Source organism: Adiantum capillus-veneris, chromosome 6 (assembly GCF_014529385.1).
Source record: "Adiantum capillus-veneris isolate H3 chromosome 6, ASM1452938v2, whole genome shotgun sequence".
NCBI lineage: Eukaryota > Viridiplantae > Streptophyta > Polypodiopsida > Polypodiales > Pteridaceae > Adiantum > Adiantum capillus-veneris.
This window is the reverse complement of record NC_140936.1, coordinates 42344660-42368210: the sequence shown is the minus strand read 5'-3', so window position 1 is coordinate 42368210 and position 23551 is coordinate 42344660. Positions and strand designations below refer to the sequence as shown.

Genomic DNA, 23551 nt, shown 5'->3' with positions numbered 1-23551 from the left:
CATCTGCTGCAAAGATCTTATCCTTAGTTAAAAGGATGGGTGGAAGCAAAGGCTTACCATACAGAATCTCAAAAGGTGCTTTTCCTGTTGATGAGTGTATGGTATTGTTATACACATACTCGACAAGAGGCAAATATTTCTCCCAGTCAGATTGCCGGTCTGACACACAAGCTTTTAACATATCCAATACTGTGGAATTGGCTATCTCACTTTGCCCGTCCGTTTGAGGATGGTAGGCAGATGAAAAATTCAGCGTTGTACCAAGATTATCCATCAAGGCACGCCAAAAATTTCTTGTCATGCGAGGATCTCGATCACTCACAATTGACTTAGGCATTCCATGATGCTTAAAGATCTGTGCCAGGAAGACCCTACCCATATGATCTGCTTTGATCGTTTTCTTGACTGGTATAAAGTGTGCTTGCTTGATAAACCTGTCCACAATGGTCCAGATCGCATCATTTCCAGTCTGAGTTCTAGGGAGGTCCATGATGAAGTCCATGGCAATACTTTCCCAAGGTTCATTAGGCACAAGCAAAGGTTGTAGCAACCCAGGCGTCTTATGCCGATCATACTTCACTTTTTGGCAAACCAAGCATTCCCTGACATACTTATCAATGTCTGCTTTAAGGCTAGGCCAAAAGAAATATCTTTCCATTGCTAAGGTCGTAGAGAGAATACCTCGATGACCCGCATAAGGCGAAGCATGTGCTTTATCCATGATCTTCTTTCTTAATGGTTCCGCCACACATATGGCCTGATGGTGGTAGAGATAACCGTCCCGAATGGAATAGGGAAACTCATTCTCTCCACGATGCAGCTTTTCCCAAATGGTGGAGAAGTCTGGATCATTCGGATACAAATCCGGTAGTGCTTCTAAGTCTTGGTGATACACCGAAGTGATAGCGTTCACCCTTGGCCGCTTGGGCAATGCGTCTACGACCACATTCTTACTCCCAGCCGTGTGAAGGATCTGGAAGTGAAACATAGACAAAAAGTTTGCCCATCTCATCTGCATCTCAGATAGTTTCCTTTGCGTAAGAAAATACCACAAACTTTGGTGATCAGTCTTGATCACAAAATCCGCTCCTAGAAGATAGTGCTTCCAATTGGATAAGGCGTGAATCACAACCGTGAGTTCCTTTTCGTAGATTGATGCATGCAACTCTGCATCCTTAAGCCGTCTCCTTTCGTAGGCCACTGCATGGCCTTCTTGGTTTAACACTGCTCCGATGCAATCGCCTAAAGCATCGCAGTGAACCTCAAATGGTTTCCTTAAGTCACGCACTATCAAAATAGGTCCATGGCTTAGCAAGTACTTGAGCCGATCAAAAGCTCCTTGTTGTCTTGATCCCCATCTGAAAGGAATCTTCTTCTTTGTCACGTCATGAAGTGGTCCTGCTACATGAGCAAATCCTCGGACAAACCTTCGATAATATGAACATAATCCCAGGAAACTACGTACATCATGTACCGTAGTGGGAATAGGCCAATCTTCTACCACTCGGATCTTGGCAAGATCCATTATCACTTCATTGTGAGAGACTATATGGCCGAGATAGTGTATTTCTGAGAGAAAGAACTCGCTCTTCTTTGCATTCACATGCAACTCATGCTTTCGTAATTCTTGAAACACTAAGTCTAAGTGCTTCCGATGTTCCTCTTCTGACTTAGAGAAGATGAGTATGTCGTCAAAGAATACTCCCGTAAAAGCTCGATACGGGCTGAAAATGCGGTCCATCATGCGATTGAATGTCGTAGGAGCATTGGTCAAGCCGAAAGGCATTACCAAAAATTCATATAGTCCAAAGGTTGTGCGGAAAACAGTCTTATGGACATCCTCAGGGGCGATCCATATCTGATGATACCCACTCTTTAAGTCTATGCGACTAAAGACACTTGCACCCTGCAACTTATCAAGTATATCATCAATCCGAGGGATCGGAAAGCGATTCTTGATTGTGATCTTGTTTAAAGACCTATAGTCTATGCACATTCGAAACGTGCCATCTTTCTTCTGCACCAGTAGAACTGGAGAGCAGTAGGGTGAAGCACTTGGCCGTACTAACCCTTTCTCTAGAAGCTCGTTGACTTGCTTCAAAATTTCCTCTTGCTGAGCAAGACTTACCCTATAAGGGGGTTGATTGGGAGGTGAGCTACCCGGTATGAGATCTATGCGGTGATCTTCCGAGCGTACCGGAGGGAGTTCATCAGGAAGTGTTTCCGTGAAACAATCCTTGTACTTTTCAATAAATTGAAGACGCTTAATTTCCAGACTAGAGAGAGAGTCCCTACTAGTTTTATCCTTTGCAAAAATCAAGTAAGCAGAAACACACTTCTTCATTTCTTTCTTAATGGAGATATGGCTTACAATTGGGAACTGCCAATCTCCTGCATCAGCTTGAATCTTTATTTTCTTACCCCCATGATCAAAAGTGAGGGTCTTTTCCACATAATCGGGAATAGGTGTCGTGTGGAAGTGCCATGACATACCCAAGATGATATCACATCCCTCGATGGGTGCCATCAAAAATGATTCGCGGTCCTTGTACTCGCCAATCCGAAGATTGAGCTGTCCTTGCACGGGAGTTGCATTGGTTGTCAACCCCTCGAATGCCGATCCGGATGTAACCGCTGTGCCAAGCTGAGACGGTGTGAGGCACAAACATTCCGCAGTATCCACGGAGATGAAGTTATCCGTGGATCCTGGATCATAAAGAATTAGTACTCGCTGGTTGTTCAAAGACCCCCAGCCCTTCAGAGGTTGACGCTTTCCTTTCTCCGTTTCTGTGTTTCCTTGAACATCTGGAATTGAGTTCGAGCTTGGCGGTGCGGGTTCCTTCCTTGCTTTTTCTTGCCTCGCAGAAGCTTGTTCTTGCCGTTGCTGCTTTAGAGGGCAGTCCGGTTTCATATGTCCTTTCTCGCCACAGTAGAAGCATCTTCCTTCCTCTGTGAAAGTTTGGAGTTGAGTAGAAGAAAGATACTTAGTTCGCTTGCCAGTGCCCTCTGGCTTCTTAGAATGATCATCGTCTCTAGATGGAGGACGTTTTCTTCCTTGGCCCCCTTGGTCATCGTAGACCCCTCTTTGTCTTGCACGGTAAGTGCTATGCTCCATCTTTCTGGGCGTCCCAATTGAGTGCAAATCCTCAGCAATGATTGCTGACTCCATCATCCTTTAAAGATTATCATGCGGATACACCTTCATACTCTTTCGAAGCTGCGGTTGGAGACCCGCTTCGAACTTTCTTTTCTTTTCCTCGTCGGCAATCTTCATGAAGGGAGTGACCTTCAGAAGAACCGACCAATACTTGTCCACATAGGTCGTTACTTTTTCATGTTCCTTCTGGGCAAGCCACTCCCATTCCTTCCGTATGTCCTGCTCGAAGTCAAGCGGAAGAAATTGTTCATAAAATTCAGATTTGAAGCACTCCCAAGTTCTGGCCTGAGGACCTTCCAGAATCTTGGCTAACCACCAATTACTTGCCGTTTCCTTGAGGTGCATCCCCACATGGCGTAATTTGGATTTTTCTGTGAAGTGCCCATTGGTAAAGGCGACTTCAAACTGTCTGATCAAGGACAGCGCTTTGGAGATGTCTCTCCGTCCATTGTAGGTTTCGAACTTGATGTCCTTGTCGCCCGGTTTGAAGACTCTCATGCGATGTTGAGACTTGCGACCATGCTTCTTGAATCGAGGCTCATCTTTAGGTTGATGAAGAGTAGCAGTAGTAGCGGCTTACTCCTTCTGACGAGATGATCGAGAAGTAGAAGTATAATCAGGAGAGTAAGATGGAGATGAGATAGAGATGTCCTTGCTCTCGTCTAGCAAAGAGAGCACTTTTTCCAGGCCTTTCCTTGGAGTAGGCCGTTCATTACGATCCGAAGATCCTTTGTACACCTCGGCACGTTCTTCTTCTCTTGCCTCCTGTGGTCTCAAGCCAACAGTGTTGTCTGGATGCTTGACTGCATCAGTTCCATTCGTTTTCTTCATTCCGCCCAAAAGCTTTTGGACGTCTGGCAACAGTAAAATTTGTTGCAACTCCGCAAGCTGAGCTTGCACTTGTTGAAGCTCCTCTTCAACGCTTCTCCCTTGGCTCGACATGGTTCTTCCCGGAATCGTCCTTCTTTGCAGAGAAAGAGAGGAGTCCGAGCTCTGATACCACTGTCACAAAACGAGAGCGTACACGAGCACTTGAAAATCTGAAAATTAAAATACTTTGCAAATGTGAGAGAAGGGAGAAGATCGACACAGTATTGGGGACCAGAAGATGGGCTGGTCCCCCCCCCCCCCCCCGTTAAGAGTATTCTTTTATTCAGGGAGAATTCTTATACAAGCACGAGAACCCGAGGAAACCCCTCCGTTCTGTAATCTTAGACCCGAAGGTCGTGCTTTCCCGTAAAGGGCTTGGGTACAAGGCCGTTCCTTCCCGTAAGGGACTTAGGCGCGAAGCCGTACTTTCCCGTAAGGGACTTAGGCGTGAAGCCGTACTTCCCGTTAAGGGCCTTCCCGTAAGACTGGAGATTCCTGCAAAACAAACCACACAAACACGCGACAACAATTCGTATGGCGAATCGACAATAGATACATGTCGCTCTTGCGCGGGAAAACGCGACTTCCGTGCTTCGTAGTCTCGCGATCTCTTGCGGCAGAGTCTTCTCTTGCTGACGATGGTACCTCCTTTGAGTGAGGGCATGTGGTGCTTTTATAGCTCCCTGGCCACGGCACGAATAGCAGTTCGCGTAGAGATCGCAGCCGTTGTTTTTTTTTTTTTTTTTTTTTTTTGGCGCTGTTCAACCCGAAATAGGGAGAGAGAATTCCCTGGCTGGTTTTGTTGCTTTATCTGCTAAGTGGCTGCCCACTTATTAAGTGGGCGGCCGGCATATTTTAAAATTGGTCTTAATAAGTGGGCAGCCGGCATATTTTAAAATTGGTCTGAACCTGCCCAAAAACTCAATAAAACCTTATAAGTTAAAACCAATGCATTTCACAACACTTCCCAGGCGTCCCTGGATGCAACCACATGCACGAATGCAATGCAAACATAGATTCCTCGCGGGAAAGCGTCTGCCTTCCCGCGATTGTTCCTGCTTTTCGTAAAAAGCTTCATTGAACCCATCTTTATTCTTGTGCTTGCGTTCTTACGCGTATTTTCTTACTCAGTTCGGATTTCCTCCTTAGCCTACGGGATGCCCCCTTACTGATGCACCCGTCACCCATCATGTGACGCATCAGAGGCACTCGTAACCCGGCCCTTTCCACCGAACTTACGGAAACTCCTTCGCGATGTTTACCGTCACCCATCAAATGACACATCAAAGTTGTCCGTTCCTGATGGCAATTCCTGTAGCTACAATGTTTTTAACAGTTCTTAGTGCACATAATAAAATATCCTAAAAAAGAGATTTAATCATTAAAAATAAGAAAATAGTCCAATTAGCAACAAGAGCAGCGAAGGAAAACTAGAGCCTTGCATACAAAAGTAACCGGTCTAAAAAACCGAGATGATGTGGAAGGGGATGTCGAAGAACTTCTCCGCATGATGGGTAGTGAGACTACTCATACAAAGGCATGGAGGGTAGGGAAGAAGACACAAGGCAATGGGGAGACTTCAAAAGGGAGAGCTTTAATCATCCGTTTCCCATCTATGGAAGCAAAGGACTTCTTGAAGAAGCGCCCTACACTAAAGAAAACGGGCATATTCCTTGGAGATGACCTCACTCTCACACAGCTTGCGCATATAAGAGAGGCAATGCCAGAGATTCAAGCGGCAAGGGAGAAGGGAAAGACGGCCTTCTACAGAGATGGCCGGGTTGTGATTGTAGAGCGGCGCTCCACATGACGGTGCGAGACCTATGGGACCACACTCAAAGTTGCCACCTGGAATTGTAATGGATCTATGAGCCTTGATGTGGGTGCTTTTGAGGATAGTTTTATGGGAAGAGACATCGTCTTCTACTCTGAGACACATCAGGCCCCTGAGCAATCTATGCCTCACATTAGTGGATATAGATGGGAGACAGCCTGTAGACAGGAGACACGATCAGAGCACAGAGGGCGGGGCTCAGGAAGAGTGGCAGTGTTGTTCAGGGAGGACTTGTAGCCATTGATACATCTAGCCCGCAGAGATGAGCAAGCTAGGTACATGTGGGTGAGATTGAGAGCAGAGACAGGCAAATATCTTTACATTGCTATCTGCTACTTCCCCCTAAGTACGTCAGTTTATGCACCACCCAGAGGACAGTCCCCCTTTTCTACAGAGGCCTCGGGCCAGTATGCATCATCTCTGTACACTGTTCCTAAGCAGCCGCCCCTTCCCGATCCCCCCGATCCATGCCCACACACATGTGCTTTTTTCACCGCTGAGATGGTAAGGAGGCCATTGACAGGATGAGGACTGGGAGAGCATATGATCATGATGGTTTAGTGGCTGAGCATTTCACGCATGCCAGAGATTTACTAGAAGAGCTTCTAGCAGTTATGTTTAACCGTGCCATGTGCAAGGGTTTGCCTGATACTTGGAGCCTATCTTCTATTGTACCTATCTTCAAGTAGGGAGACCCTATGGAGCCTCGGAATTATCACACTATCATGATTAACCACACAGAGGCACGGTTGTACGCATCTATTCTTGAGCAGCAGCTGAGTAGATGGGCAAAGAGGGAGGGGATACGCGCAGCCGGGCAGGCAGGTTTCAGGAGGGGTTTTTCTACTCTTGACCATATCTTGACACTCAGAGCCATCATTGAGGAGGGCAGATCGCGTGGGAGATGGATCTATTGTAGCTTTGTGGATTTCCGCAAAGCATTTGACACAGTGCCCAGAGCTAGATTGATGCGCAGATTACAGCAGATGGGAGTACCCACAGAGCTCATTTGGGGGTCATGGCATTATAAGGTCAATAGTGGGGCATGTACGCACCCCAGAGGGTATATCCACACCAGTTTACTCCACTAATGGGGTGAAGCAGGGCTGCCCGCTCTCTCCTACTCTATTTGGTATGTATGTGGATGAGGTTTCTGACTACATTGAGAGAGATGGTGATAGAGGTGCACAGCTAGCAGGGATATGGATTCCACTATTGTTATATGCTGATGATATTGTGTTGATCTCCAACTCTCCGGAGGGGATGCAACGCCACTTGGATGCTTTGCATAAGTTTGCCCAGGAAAATGGTTTGTCCGTCAACCTTGGTAAAACCAAGGTCATGGTATTTAATACCACCCCACAGTGGTTCAGGAGGTCAGCGCCCGCATTCACTTACGACCAGGAGACGGTGGAGTATACAGATGCTTACACTTACCTTGGAGTGGTTTTTAGTGGGCCAGCATTTTCATTGAGGAGGGCAGCAGAGACTAGATTGACCAGAGCCCATGCAGCATTGGGTAGATTGGAAAGGATGTGTTCACAGGTTCAGTTTCAGGAGCCTCGAACGAAGCTCAGGCTCTTTGACACTTTGGTGGCTTCTGCATTGCTTTATGGAGCTGAGATTTGGGAACGTTCACTGGATCATCACAGGAGGACAGGCCGCAGTGATGGATGAGGGACATGGAGAAGCCTCTGGTCTCTATGATCTCGCCGCTCATTAGAGCCAAGGATTCAGTACCACGTGCTATTGTACGAGCAGAGCTAGCTGCCCCCCCACTAGTGATTGAGGCGCTCACCAGATCTGTCTCCTTCATACACCGTATGTGGGAACTTCCCAGAGACAGATATGCCCGCCTTGCACTTGAGTCCTCTCAACAGTTAGCCATGCAGAGAGATACAGCATGCTGGTATGGGGAGATGACATCATGGTTTCAGGTGCATGGGTTTAGCATAGACAGATTGCCTCCATTCCAGTACTCACTGGATGCGCCCTCTCTGACTCTTACACAGTCCGAGATCACCAAGCTCATCCGCCAGGACTTGACTCAGCTAGACACCAAGAGGACATGGATACAACCAGCACAGGAGCTGGGCACGAAGATGGCTTTCTACAGAGAGCATCTCCTCCAGCTTACGGAGGATGGTTTTGTGACGTGTAAGGTGCAGCGGAATGAATGTTTTATTTTCTCAAGATTAGTGATCTTTATTGCTCAAGGTTCCTTTTAGTTCTTAGGGGAAGAGAGAGCTTTCCGTCTTGTGGAGAGTGCTATGATCACGAACAAAGTGAGTGGATATTGTGCGTGCTAGTGAATGAAACTGAGAGAAGGAGAGAGTAGAGATACGACACCCGAGAGGTTGTAAAACCCTCCTCCGAAGGCCCCACTCTCGTCGGCGAGAGTGGTCTACTTTGATTGCACAAAGGTGTACAATGCGAATGCAATGGACTGATGCAACTTGGACTATGCCGATGACAACGACGGTGATGACGACGACGACTTGATGGCTGAAATCTGAGATCTTCTAATCGCTGAATTTCAGGACTGTTTCGGTGGCTGAAAATGGGGGAACATCTGCAACCAACTTGGGGTTGATCTCCTACTGTGTCATAGGCTGAAAACTGCGAGTATCTGCTGCAGATTTGGGCTGAATCTCAAAAACGCTGATGTGCCTGTTGCTTAGCAAATACGCTAGCTAGAAGTCACCAAAAACGCTGATGGCTGAATTGGGGAGAACGCTAGCAAGGCTGGATCTGATGGCGATAATGGAAACCTGCAGTCGCTAGGGTGCTGATGGTTGATGGCGATGGCTTGCTGTGGAAGGGAGCGCCAAGGGATGGGAGAGGGATGGCCTAGAGTTGAAAACGCTAGGGGTGCTGAGAGGGGGGGGTACTGCTGAGAAGTTGCCTGTTGAGCGGCAAGCTCCTGCTGCCTCTTCTGCCAATTACTGCTAACTTGGGTTTGCTTATATATTAACTTAGCAAAATTGCCCTACCTACTTTTGTTGGAAAGTCACTTAAAATTAATAAGTGAAAAATACCAAAAATAGGAAAATAGGCTAAATGCACTGGAAAATTCCCCTAACTGATGCTAATGGATTCTGATGGGAATTTCGATGATCATGCTGTGTGCAACCGGAGGATATGCACGTGCTCAACATACAATATGTCATGCCTAGGAAAAGGGATCACATAACTATGTTGACTAAAATACAAGAAACCTTCACGAATGAAACACTCGAACAATGCGTGTGTATCAATCATGCGAACACACAATACTTCCTGTGATGGTTCTTTGGACCAAGGCTCGAGAGCCAAGATCGGTTCTTCCTGAAGGGGTTCTTGGGACCTAGGCTCGAGAGCCAAGATCGATCCTTCGTGATTGATCGAATCTGCAACGAGGTTAGCTTCGCTAGAGAAAGCATCCACTAACACATCATCCTTGTGAACAATCACATCATCTTCATGCAACGCATCATACTTGTCTTTATCATTCAAATCATCATGCTTGTCTTTATCAACCAAATCATCATGCAAATCATTATCATTCAATTCATCATGCTTCTCATAATCATGCAAATTCTGTGTGTCATGCTGTGGAGACAAAGAGACTGAGAGAGCCTCCTCCTCCTGAATCCTTTCAATCTTGTCCTGCATATTAGCAATGAGAGATGGAGAATGAACAATGTCCTCTCCATGAATGACAATGGGAGAATCACTTTTGGCATTGAGAGTGAAAGTGTTAGCCTCCCAATCAATGAGAGGGTTAGCATCACGAAACCATCGAATGCCCAAAATCATATCACATCCTGAGAGAGGAGAGACAACAAATCTTCGAGTGAAGGCATCTTTTTTAATTGCAAACAACACATCAAGGCACTCCTCCGTGAGGAGAGTGTCCATACCGGGAAGAAAGCCAGAGACCTCGATAGGAGATCTCTTACTAACTTCAAGGCGGGCTCTCTCAACAAGAGAGGGACTGATCACATCATTCATGCATACTACCTGGGTCAAACAATATGACAAAACGGTGCCCCGACATACGACCATAACATTTAATGAGAGAATCATCAATGGGAGGGTCCTAAGAAACTTTGGGCACACCCGTGTTATCATTCATTGCATTGACAGATGTAGTAGGTGCTGTGGGTTCTTTAGATTCATTCGATTCAAGCTTAGGATATGCTCTTTATGTGACCCTTAATGTGACAATGAAAACAACGACCTTCCTTAGAATAAGTGCTTTGTTCTTCCGAAGTGATGTATCCTCCTACAATTCCTTGTGCTACCTTTTCATTTGGAGTAAGCTTAGGTTTAGCAGTTGTGTTAGCCTTACCCTTAGATTCATTGGAAGAATTCTTTGATAAGAGACTGTTGGAAGATTGGTTAGAAGAGTTATCATTCTTACCGTTCTTATTGTTCTGAGGGTTCTGAGAAGTCTGCGAGGTACTTGTGGAAGTCTTGTTCTCCTTAGGCTCTCCCTTGTTGTGCTTCATCTCCTGTGCGAGAGCAATCGCTACCGCCTTGTTGAGATCCATTGGATCGAATACCTCGACATTATACTTGATATACTTGTCCAATCCAAAGAGAAAAGCCTCTTTGCGCTCATCATTCGACATGCGTAATTGGGTACCTAGCTGCAAAACACGATTAGAAAAAGACATAACCGGCATACCATTTTGCTTGAGAGCGCGCCAATCGTCCTTCAATCGTGCAAGGTACTGAGGTGGCATAAACCGTGCCTTGAGCTTGTCTTGGAAATCAGCCCAACTAAAAGAGGGGCGTAAAATCGTCGGCTACCTCTAGGTGCGCGGCTAGCTGTGCCTCTTGCCATGCGTGGTACCAATTGATGGCATCACAGGCAAGGTACATAGCTGCCGTCAAAACTTTGCTATTTCCTGTCTTCTTAGTTGTCACAAAATAAGCATTAAATTGATGCAACCAAGAATGAATAACAGTAGCATCCGTCTTACCGTCATACTTACTGAAAGTCAACTTCTCTGTGACTGGATGGTTGGAATCCGCATCGTGGCTTGCGCCACTTGACGAACTCCCACGATCTTTGGGTGGTTCGATCTTCGAGGCTAGGACTTGGGCAAGCAATTCTTGAGTGCGTAGCTCTCGTCAAGCTTCACGCTCGGCCTCCAAGGCTGCGGCTCGTGCTGCCGCTTCCTCCTTTCGTAGTTCTTTTCTTTCTTTTCTTGCGTCGCGTTCGCGTTCTAAAGCAATGCGATTTTCTTCTTGTTGTGCGACCTTGGCTGTGTGGTCTGCGGCCATTCTTGCAATTCTGTCGTTGCGCTCACGGTCCTGAGCAAGGCGATTTGCTTTTTGTCTATCCATCATGGCCATCATCTGCTTGACCATTGCCTCCATAGGGTTTGGTGCACTTGGTGGCGTAGATGGCGAAGGGGGAGGGTTGAAGAAATCATCTCCGGGTGGGGACGAGTCTTCGTCGCCTCTCTCATACTCATCACCTGTATGCGAAGTATCCATTCCGCTTCGGGTGACGACCATGCACTATGATCTTGGGTTCTTAAGCTCGCGGGGAACTTGGGTTCTTGAGGGTCTTGAGGTTCTTGAGTCTTGAGGGTCTTGGGTTCTTGAGGTTCTTGAGGTTCTTGAGGTTTTCTTTCGCTTGCAAATCGCATTGGAGAAGGATCTTCTCTTCACCCGAGTTCTACCCTTTTCTGCGGGCGCACCCCTTGGCGGCCTTGCGCTCACACCAAGGTTGCTTTTTCCCACCTCACGTCGATTGGCTGGCCGCTAAGTGCACGGTCCGCTCTCAATGAGTGAAAAGAGACACAAGGGGAGGCTAGGCAAGCCCTTCTTTCTTGGGATTCCTATCACTCTTCAACAAAACACGATTAGGAATCGCCACGCCCAAGTAAACTTGGGTTCGTGCGACCTCAACAAGCAAAAAAAATTATTGTGGCTCTTGTGGTTCTTTCCTTGAGTAATGCAGAACACTTCCAAAGCTCTGATACCAATGTAAGGTGCAGCGAAATGAATGTTGTATTTTCTCAAGATTAGTGATCTTTATTGCTAAAGGTTCCTTTTAGTTCTTAGGGAAAGAGAGAGCTTTCCATCTTGTGGAGAGTGCTATGATCACGAACAAAGTGAGTGGATATTGTGCGTGCTAGTGAATGAGACAGAGAGAAGGAGAGAGAAGAGATACGACACCCGAGAGGTTGTAAAACCCTCCTCCGAAGGCCCCACTCTCGTCGGCAAGAGTGGTCTACTTTGATTGCACAAAGGTGTACAATGCGAATGCTATGGACTGATGCAACTTGGACTATGCCGATGACGACGACTTGATGGCTGAAATCTGAGATCTTCTAATCGCTGAATTTCGGGACTGTTTCAATGGCTGAAAATGACTGTTTGGGCTGCGTTTTTATGGCTGAAAATGGGGGAACATCTGCAACCAACTTGGGGCTGATCTGCTACTGTGTCATAGGCTGAAAACTGCGAGTATCTGCTGCAGATTTGGGCTGAATCTCAAAAACGCTGATGTGCCTGTTGCTTAGCAAATACGCTAGCTAGAAGTCACCAAAAACGCTGATGGCTGAATTGGGGAAAACGCTAGCAAGGCTGGATCTGATGGCGATAATGGAAACCTGCAGTCGCTAGGGTGCTGATGGTTGATGGCGATGGCCTGCTGTGGAAGGGAGCGCCAAGAGATGGGAGAGGGATGGCCTAGAGTTGAAAACGCTAGGGGTGCTGAGAGGGGGGGGTACTACTGAGAAGTTGCCTGTTGAGCGGCAAGCTCCTGCTGCCTCTTCTGCCAATTACTGCTAACTTGGGTTTGCTTATATATTAACTTAGCAAAATTGCCCTACCTACTTTTGTTGGAAAGTCACTTAAAATTAATAAGTGAAAAATACCAAAAATAGGAAAATAGGCTAAATGCACTGGAAAATTCCCCTACCTGATGCTAATGGATTCTGATGGGAATTCCGATGATCATGTTGTGTGCAACCGGAGGATATGCATCTATGCTAAGTGACTGGGCATGCACGGTCTACGAATAGACTCACAAAAGTGCCAGATCACTGCTAATCTAAACTGACTGGACTGACTGAACCCTGTTGTGGTATAGCTTGTCCACGGGCACATAGGGTTGGGATGTGTCACGTGACATGACGAGGCCCAAATACATGGACACCCACTTGTCTCATGGAGTACGATGTGCTATTGGCCAGATACGCACATCTTCACACCAGTAGCGGATCGAGACTGGGAGGTACAGTGGAGTACTAGCAGAGGCCAGGACAGGCCCCCTGTGGGACATCAAGCCTAAGACAGAGTTGCACTACACATGGCACTGCCCCGTCTAATACGAGATACGAGGCCGCTTCCATTGCTTGTTCAGAGAGGGCTTTGGACCATTCTCTAGAGTCATGCGGTACGAGGATCAAAGATGCCTAGATTTGTTTTTGCTCGAGCTGCGCAGACACAGAGAGAGCCTAATGAGAGGAGAGGCTAGCCAGTCTCAGAGACAGATCACAGACTTCTTTAGAGCTGCCACTAGACACCCGGAGGAGTTACTACCATAGCAGAGTGTGTCGCCTCACACCAAAGGCACACTGATCGACCGAGCGACTGAGCTGGGAAGATCCAGACGCCCACGACTGCGGAGGACTATGCAACATCGATGGAGGCTGCATTAGAGGATTCGGATCACTTTGGCTCGACATGCACGACGCCCGGTCAGACTACAGACCATGGAGGAAGATTGATGAGATCCGCCAACGACGGATGCTTGATCTCTTGTGATCTAGCTATACCAGCTAGTTGTTTAGCTGCTTAGTTCACACCTAGCAGTTTAGGATTCCATAGTATTTTATTTTGTCATTCTATCATTTTGTCATCTTGTTACTCTGACTTTGTATCAGATCCACCACATTGTAACTTTTTGGTCTCATAAGTCACTTTGGCCTTTTGAAGACGTTAATATAACATTTCGTTTCATTTCATTTCTCTCTCTCTCTCAGCCCCTCGCGCTCAGCCCCTTTGCCCACCCCCTCGCTCTCCCTTAGCCCACCCCTCGCTCGAAGAACGCGTGTTGGCTAGGGAAAGCAAGATAAACATACTTGAAGGTCGTGTGACTGCCCAAGATGAGGAGATTGCATTACTCAAGAAGGAGCTTGTAACAAGCTTGGACACCCCAAGTCTAAAATCTGTCGCGACACAACAGACATTCTCTTCAAATTAAATTGACAATAGAGAGACGACACGGCCCGACATAGTTACGTGCCAAGAGGTATTGGCCCCAAAGACTAGCGCCCCTTTCGACATTTATTTTTATATTAATCTGTGAGCAAAGTACAATCGAGCCTTCGGGTGCTCGCTCTCAGACTCTACGTCCAGATGCTCTACAGAGTGAGCCTCTAAGACCGCTTATAAACAATTTACAAGGGATGCTAAAAGCAAAGCCCCAAAAGCATCTTCAAAATCTAAAGCTACTGTCCCAAAAGCTGCCAGCACTAAAAACGGGATTCCATACAGTTGTACGTAAAACGCGGAATTTTCGTACAGTCAACATAAAAAACGGAATTCCGCACGCTGCTACCACTTCAACCTGTCGGTGCATTTTCCAGGTGTGCTGTACGCTGTTGCCACAATAGCAATCATTGCATTTTTGCCGATGGCTATGCCGCGTCAACAAGTGTATGTGTGTGTGTCCGAATGGCTCTGCCACGTGACCAGTTTGTGGCATACCCCCCGCTTGAAAGAATTGTAATCCCCTCGATTACGCCTGCAAAACAGACAGAGGCCATAAACTGTGTTAGTAGACACTCATTGTTAGTACCGACGCATTAGACGTAAGAGCACCTAATCGTCTTCCTTTAATTTCAAACCTTGTCGATGTCAATCTGCTACCTTCTTATGTCGTTCTTGAGATTTCACTAAAGCCTTGCAGACCTTGGCAAAAGCAATGTCCAAGTCTCTCGTGTACTGGTCGGCTTCAAAAGTCTTATCCTTAGTGCTAAGGGTGGAATTTGCCTACAATAACACGATCCACTCTTCGACGGGAAAGGGTGCCATTTGAGATCATTGAAGGTGCTCTGAAAATTCCACCAAGGGCAGAAAAAAAATCCCATTGAATTTTCTAATCAGAAATGTAAGACTTCAGTAAGTCCAGAACAACTAAGTTTGCAATCTCAGATTGCACATCTGCCTAATAGGTGGAATGATGATGAGAATTGCAACCGTGTGCCGATGTTCTCCCAAATAGGACTCCAAAACAAACTCGTGAATCAGCGATCTCTATCAGAGACTAATGTCTCAGGCATGCCATGTAGTCGGAAAATCTGTGCAATGAACAATCTCGCCAAATGATCCGGGGCTTGACTGTTTTCTTCTGGAATGAAGTGAGCTTGCTTGCTAAATCTGTCGATAACAGTTTAAATGCCATCATGCCCACTCTGTGTATTCAAGAGATCAAAAATGAAATCCATTGCAATACTTTCCCAAGGGCGGGTGGAAATGGGTAAAGGCTGTAACAATCCCTGTGCTTTATGCCTGTCAAATTTGACCTTCTGGCATACTAAACAACTGCGAACAAAGTCGTCTACATCTTTCTTGAGTCTAGGCCAAAAGAAGTAGCGCTTCACACCTTCAAGGTGGTGTCGATGCCACAGTGACCCGTAAAAGGTGGACCATGGCACTCAATCAGAACCTTCTTTCTCAACGGCTGTGTGACGCACAACATCGTTTTCTTCATCAAGTAGCTATCCCGTATGGAATATCCTGCTACTACCTCCCCATTCTATATTCAAGTGAATACAACCGAAAAATCCGGATCTGTGGCGAACTGTGTCACAAATTGGTGACGTGGCTGCCCAGTACACACACACACCCTCCCTTTTGGGAACTCTCGGAAATGCAGGCAAAAAAGCTGACATGGTAGCCTTCGCGTTTTGCAGCACGATTCACGCACGTTGTACGGAATTTCCGCTTTTTGCAGCGCAGTTTACGACAGCAAGGGCAAATTTTCGGGCAAATTTTTGACTACGCAATTTACAAGAGAAAAGAGAGAGAGAGAGAGAGAGAGAGAGAGAGAGAGAGAGAGAGAGAGAGAGAGAGAGAGCGCTTTTGCTTTATTATTGCAAGGCTTTTAACTTTGAAGCTTTTGGGGCTCTGCTTTTCGAATCCCTTGTAGCGAATAAATAAGTGGACAGGACTCCTACTTCTTAGAGCATCTGGACGTAGACTCTGAGAGTGAGAGCCTCCCACTCCTTTGTCCGTTGAGTTGCAGATTAATACAAAAAGAAATTCTCACAAAACGGGAGCGTACACGAGCACTTAGAAAATCTGAAAATTATAATTCTTTAAAAACATAAGAGAAGGGAGAAGATCGACACAGTATTGGGGACCAGAATATGGGCTGGTCCCCCCCCCGTTAAGAGTATTCTTTTATTCAGGGAGAATTCTTATACAAGCACGAGAACCCGAGGAAACCCCTCCGTTCTGTAATCTTAGACCCGAAGGTCGTGCTTTCCCGTAAAGGGCTTGGACACAAGGCCGTTCCTTCCCGTAAGGGACTTAGGCACGAAGCCGTACTTTCCTGTAAGGGACTTAGGTGTGAAGCCGTACTTTCCCGTAAGGGACTTAGGCGTGAAGCCGTACTTCCCGTTAAGGGCCTTCCCGTAAGACGGTAGATTCTTGCAAAACAAACCACACAAACACGAACAACAATTCGTATGGCGAATCCACAATAGATACCTGTCGCTCTTGCGCGGGAAAAACCGACTTCCGTGCTTCGTAGTCTCGCGATCTCTTGCGGCAGAGTCTTCTCTTGCTGACATTAACACCCTTTGAGTCAGGGCATGTGGTGCTTTTATAGCTCCCTAGCCACGGCACAAATAGCTGCTCGCGTAGAGATCGCGGCCGTTTTTTTTTTTCTTTTTTTTTTTTCTTTTTTTTTCTAGCCTGATGGTGGTAGAGATAACAATCCCGAATGGAATAGGGAAACTCATTCTCTCCACGATGCAGCTTTTCCCAAATGGTGGAGAAGTCTGGATCATTCGGATACAAATCCGGTAGTGCTTCTAAGTCTTGGTGATACACCGAAGTGATAGCGTTCACCCTTGGCCGCTTGGGCAATGCGTCTACGACCACATTCTTACTCCCAGCCGTGTGAAGGATCTGGAAGTGAAACATAGACAAAAAGTTTGCCCATCTCATCTGCTTCTCAGATAGTTTCCATTGCGTAAGAAAATACCACAAACTTTGGTGATCAGTCTTGATCACAAAATCCGCTCCTAGAAGATAGTGCTTCCAATTGGATAAGGCGTGAATCACAACCGTGAGTTCCTTTTCGTAGATTGATGCATGCAACTCTGCATCCTTAAGCCGTCTACTTTCGTAGGCCACTGCATGGCCTTCTTGGTTTAACACTGCTCCGATGCAATCGCCTGAAGCATCGCAATGAACCTCAAATGGTTTCCTTAAGTCACGCACTATCAAAATAGGTCCATGGCTTAGCAAGTACTTGAGCCGATCAAAAGCTCCTTGTTGTCTTGATCCCCATCTGAAAGGAATCTTCTTCTTTGTCACGTCATGAAGTGGTCCTGCTACATGAGCAAATCCTCGGACAAACCTTCGATAATATGAACATAATCCCAGGAAACTACGTACATCATGTACCGTAGTGGGAATAGGCAAATCTTCTACCACTCGGATCTTGGCAGGATCCATACTCACTTGATTGTGAGAGACTATATGGCCGAGATAGTGTATCTCTGAGAGAAAGAACTCGCTCTTCTTTGCATTCATATGCAACTCGAGCTTTTGCAATTCTTGAAACACTAAGTCTAAGTGCTTCCGATGTTCCTCTTCTGACTTAGAGAAGATGAGTATGTCGTCAAAGAATACTCTCGTAAAAGCTCGATACGGGCTGAAAATGCGGTCCATCATGCGATTGAATGTCGCAGGAGCATTGGTCAAGCCGAAAGGCATTACCAAAAATTCATATAGTCCAAAGGTTGTGCGGAAAGCAGTCTTATGGACATCCTCAGGAGCGATCCGTATCTGATGATACCCACTCTTTAAGTCTATGCGACTAAAGACACTTGCACCCTGCAACTTATCAAGTATATCATCAATCCGAGGGATCGGAAAGCAATTCTTGATTGTGAACTTGTTTAAAGACCGATAGTCTATGCGCATTCGAAACGTGCCATCTTTCTTCTCACCAGTAGAACTGGAGAGCAGTAGGGTGAAGCACTTGGCCGTACTAACCCTTTCTCTACAAGCTCGTTGACTTGCTTCAAAATTTCCTCTTGCTGAGCAAGACTTACCCGATAAGGGGGTTGATTGGGAGGCGAGCTACCCGGTATGAGATCTATGCGGTGATCTTCCGGGCGTACCGGAAGGAGTTCATCAGGAAGTGTTTCTGTGAAACAATCTTTGTACTTTTCTATAAATTGAAGACGTTTCCCTTTCTCCATTTCTGTGTTTCCTTGAACATCTGGAATTTAGTTCGAGCTTGGTAGTGCGGGTTCCTTCCTTGCTTTCTCTTGCCTCGTAGAGGCTTGCTCTTGCCGTTGCTGCTTTCGCGGGCAATCAGGTTTCATATGTCCTTTCTCGCCACAGTAGAAGCATCTTCCTTCCTCTGTGAAAGTTTGAAGTTGAGTAGGAGAAAGATACTTAGTTCGCTTGCCAGTGCCCTCTGGCTTCTTAGAATGATCATCGTCTCTAGATGGAGGACGTTTTATTCCTTGGCCCCCTTGGTCATCGTAGACCCCTCTTTGTCTTGCACGGTAAGTGCTATGCTCCATCTTTCTAGGCGTCCCAGTTGAGTGCAAATCCTCAGCAATGATTGCTGACTCCATCATCCTTTGAAGAGTATCATGCAGATACACTTTCATACTCTTTCGAAGCTCCGGTTGGAGACCCGCTTCGAACTTTCGTTTCTTTTCCTCGTCAGCAATCTTCATGAAGGGAGTGACCTTCAGAAGAACCGCCCAATACTTGTCCACATAGGTTGTTACTCTTTCATGTTCCTTCTGGGCAAGCCAGCCCAATTCCTTCCGTATGTCCTGCTCGAAGTTAGGCGAAAGAAATTGTTCATAAAATTCAGATTTGAAGCTCTCCCAAGTTCAGGCCTCAGAACCTTCCAGAATCTTGGCTAACCACCAATTACTTGCCGTTTGGATCTTTCTGTGAAGTGCCCATTGGTAAAGGGGACTTCAAACTCTCTGATGAAGGACAGTGCTTTGGAGATGTCTCTCCGTCCATTGTAGGTTTCGAACTTAATGTCCTTGTCGCCCGATTTGAAGACTCTCATGCGATGTTGAGACTTGCGACCATGCTTCTTGAATCGAGGCTTATCTTTCGGTTGATGTAGGGTAGTGGCAGTAGTAGCGGCTTCCTTCTTCTGACGAGACGATCGAGAAGTGGAAGTATAATCAGGAGAGTAAGATGGAGATGAGATAGAGATGTCCTTGCTCTCGTCTAGCAAAGAGAGCGCTTTTTCCTGGCCTTTCCTTGGAGTAGGTCGTTCATTACGACCCGAAGATCCTTTGTGCACCTTGGCACGTTCTTCTTCTCTTGCCTCCTGTGGTCTCAAGTCAACAGTGTTGTCTGGATGCTTGACTGCATCAGTTCCATTCGTTTTCTTGATTCCACCCAAAAGCTTTTGGACGTCTAGCAACAGTAAAATTTGTTGCAACTCCGCAAGCTGAGCTTGCACTTGTTGAAGCTCCTCTTCAACGCTTCTCCCTTGGCTCGACATGGTTCTTCCCGTTCTTCCCGGAATCGTCCTTCTTTGCAGAGAAAGAGAGGAGTCCGAGCTCTGATACCACTGTCACAAAACGGGAGCGTACACGAGCACTTTGAAAATCTGAAAAATTATAATTCTTTGAAAACATGAGAGAAGGGAGAAGATCGACACAGTATTGGGGACCAGAAGATGGGCTGGTCCCCCCCCCCCCCCCCGTTAAGAGTATTCTTTTATTCAGGGAGAATTCTTATACAAGAACGAGAACCCGAGGAAACCCCTCCGTTCTGTAATCTTAGACCCGAAGGTCGTGCTTTCCCGTAAAGGGCTTGGGCACAAGGCCGTTCCTTCCCGTAAGGGACTTAGGCGCGAAGCCGTACTTTCCCGTAAGGGACTTAGGAGTGAAGCCGTACTTTCTCGTAAGGGACTTAGGTGTGAAGCAGTACTTTTCCGTAAGGGACTTAGGCGTGAAGCTGTACTTTCCCATAAGGGACTTAGGCGTGAAGCCGTACTTCCCGTTAAGGGCCTTCCCGTAAGACGGGAGATTCCTGCAAAACAAACCACACAAACACGCGACAACAATTCGTATGGCGAATCCACAATAGATACCTGTCGCTCTTGCGCGGGAAAAAGCGACTTCCGTGCTTCGTAGTCTCGCGATCTCTTGCGGCAGAGTCTTCTCTTGTTGACGTTGGTACCCCCTTTGAGTGAGGGCATGTGGTGCTTTTATAGCTCCCTGGCCACGACACGACTAGCTGCTTGCGTAGAGATCGCGGCCGTTTTTTTTGTTTTTTGGCGTTGTTCTACCCGAAATAGGGAGAGAGAATTCCCTGGCTGGTTTTGTTGCTTTATCTGCTAAGTGGCTGCCCACTTATTAAGTGGACGGCCGGCATATTTTAAAATTGGTCTGAACCTGCCCAAAAACTCAATAAAACCTTATAAGTTAAAACCAATGCATTTCACAACACTTCCCAGGCGTCCCTGGATGCAACCACATGCACGAATACAATGCAAACATAGATTCCTCGCGGGAAAGCGTCTGCCTTCCCGCGATTGTTCCTGCTTTTCGTAAAAAGCTTCATTGAACCCATCTTAATTCTTGTGCTTGCGTTCTTACGCGTATTTTCTTACTCTGTTCGGATTTCCTCCTTAGCCTACGGGATGCCCCCTTACTGATGCACCCGTCACCCATCATGTGACGCATCAGGGGCACTCGTAACCCGGCCCTTTCCACTGAACGTACGGAAAGTCCTTCGCGATGTTTACCGTCACCCATCAAATGACACATCAGAGTTGTCCGTTCCTGATGGCAGTTCCTATAGCTACAATCTTTTAACAGTTCTTAGTGCACATAATAAAATATCCTAAAAAGGAAATTAATCATTAAAAAATAAGAAAATAGTCCAATTAGCAACAGAAATACAGAAAGGGGCGCCAGTTTTTGGGGCCAATATCTCTAGGCACGGAACTCCCCAAGGCTGTGTCGAATCAATTGTGAATTGTGAACTGTTTTGAAGTGAATTCTTGTTGTGTCGCGGTAGAATCTTGACTTGGAGTGTCCAAGTCTGTTACAGTGGTATCAGAGCACGGCTGATTTCTCTTCTATCGGGAAATCCGATCCTTTTTACAGGGCACTTATGGATTCGAGCAAAGATCAGTCGACTTCCTCTGCATCCGTAGATGCGGGAAGAGATCACAAAGAAGATTTACGCAAGGAGTACGGCCCACCTCGGCCTACTCAGACGGAGCTTGAAGAGATGGAGTGTCGACGATTGATCGACGATGCAACAAAGATGATGCTAAATTTTGTGAAGGACACGATATTTGCAAAATTTATGAGCCAGACCTCCTTCGACGAGGTGCACTCACAGTGGCGGCAAACCACAGAACCACCACTCAAACCGGCACTCAAGAAACCTCCTACTCCAAGGATGTATACAGAGCAAGAATTAGAAGAGGTGGTTGATGCACGAATTTCTCAGCTTTTGACGCGCAGAACAAAGCAGAAAAGCACCAAAAAAAGGAGAAGAAAGGAACTGACTTCCCGGGTTATTTGGGTCGTCAGTCTACATTTGCCTCGGCAAGAAAACAGAAGAAGCATGTGCGATTTGAAGGAGTACCCAGATCATCTTCTTCTTCTTCTTCTTTTTCTTCTGACAGTTCTTCTAGCTCCTCTGACTCGAGCGAAGAAGACAAAAAAGGAAAAGAGCGAAGCAAAAAGCAAAGCTTCAGAAAGGGCAAGAAAAAGGCAAAGAAGTCTAAATCTCGCCCAGTTGTTGACAATTCTACAGAGGGCTCGTCTTCGGATAGTTCGGACTCTAGCGACAGCAGCTTTTATGCAAAGAAGAAGAATTTTATAAAGCCAACCAGTATGACTTTCTGGAGGATAAAAGCAAGAAAGTCCGAGAATTTAAAGAAGGTGGGCAATCAATTAAATTTGACACGTTTTCTGGATATTGAGATGCTTCGAAGGCTTTGGCCTTCATACAGTAGTTTGACATAGCTTTCTCTGGAGGGCGTTACTCAGAGCACTCCAACATTCGGAGGGCTACCTCTTACTTCAAGGGAAATGCTCGAACTTGGTGGTCCACCCTTCTATTGAACAAGAAAACGCCAATTAAATGGCTGAAATTTAAAAAGGTTTTTATTTCTTCTTGGCTGACTCGAGAGTACGAACGAGACATACGAACTGCTTGGAACCATCTTCGAATGACCAAGAAGGATACATTGGACGCATATTGCGAGAGATTCTGGAGCTCTTTTCTACCAGCCTCTTCATTTAAAAAGATCTCGTTCAAAGAACAGATTGAGCGGTTTACCTTGGGACTTCCTACGGAGATCCGAGATCACTGCTTAGAGCAAAAGTCACATTCCATTCAAGAACTGATGAGTCATATGAAACAAAGTTTTGCCATTCACTCAGGCAGTTTGACCTACCCCACAGATGAAATCATGACGCAAAGGACCGAACTGACTTCGAACAATGAAAGTAGAAAGAGGAAGAACAACCCAAAAAAGAAAGAAAAGGATGCACGACCCAAGCTTACTCTTCGAGAGAGAGCTCTCTACATCAAAGAGGGGAAGTGCTTTGGATGCGGGGAAACTGGGCATATCTCCGCGAAGTGCCCTAAAAAGGCACCGAAAGAACAAAATGGCAAGGATGAAGACAGGCCAGAGGGTTCAAAAGCAACTGAGGAATATGGACGAAAAGGCAAGATGAAAGCAGGATTGGTTCCAAATTGCATGGGTATTGACCCAAGCACGATTGATGAGAGTACAGAACTTTGCCGAGCACGGGGCAAAGTGAAAGACCAAGAAGCCCTGAATTTCTTTGATGGAGGAGCCAAGGCCAACTTCATTTCACCTGAATTGGCGGCGCGTCTCGAGATCACACGCAATCGGATGGGACCACTAGCAGAGGCAATTCTAGCGGCACCCGACAGGGACGTAACCATTACACCTATCATTGGCAAACTTCGGTTGCATTGTCAGGGGTATTTGGGGCATGAGGACTTCTACATGATGCCCTTGGAAGGTTGTGATGTCCTCTTGGGAATTCCCTGGTACCAAAAGAACAACGCCGTGGTCAACTATCGGGCGAGATAAGCGACTTTGACTACAGAGAAGGGCAGAACCATTGTACTTGATGTAAAACTTAAGGGCGAGTCTGTCCTATTGTATCGGCTTCGGCCGTTTCAAAATTAATGAAATCTGATCTGTTTGTTTACTCGATCTTCTTGAGAGTGTTGAATAATGAGAATAGGACAAATATGTCTGAACTTGATAAAGAACGCCAAGATTTTCTCCACACTCATGCCGATTGCTTTTCAGAGGGCCTGCCAAGCGAGTTACCACCCCCTCGTCCTGAGGATCATACCATTGATCTGATACCTAGAAGCACACCACCAGACCAACCACCTTACCGTGTGAGCCGAGCCCAGAACGAAGAAATTATGAACCGAGTGAA

At 46.4% G+C, this 23551-nt stretch overlaps 1 protein-coding gene across 3 annotated transcripts in view; it reads right to left on the bottom strand.

The window, feature by feature from the left end:
• Positions 1 to 23551, bottom strand: part of UPL6 (ubiquitin protein ligase 6) — a 118770-nt gene that overhangs the window by 50442 nt on the left and 44777 nt on the right. The gene's annotated exons all lie outside the window — the stretch shown is intronic.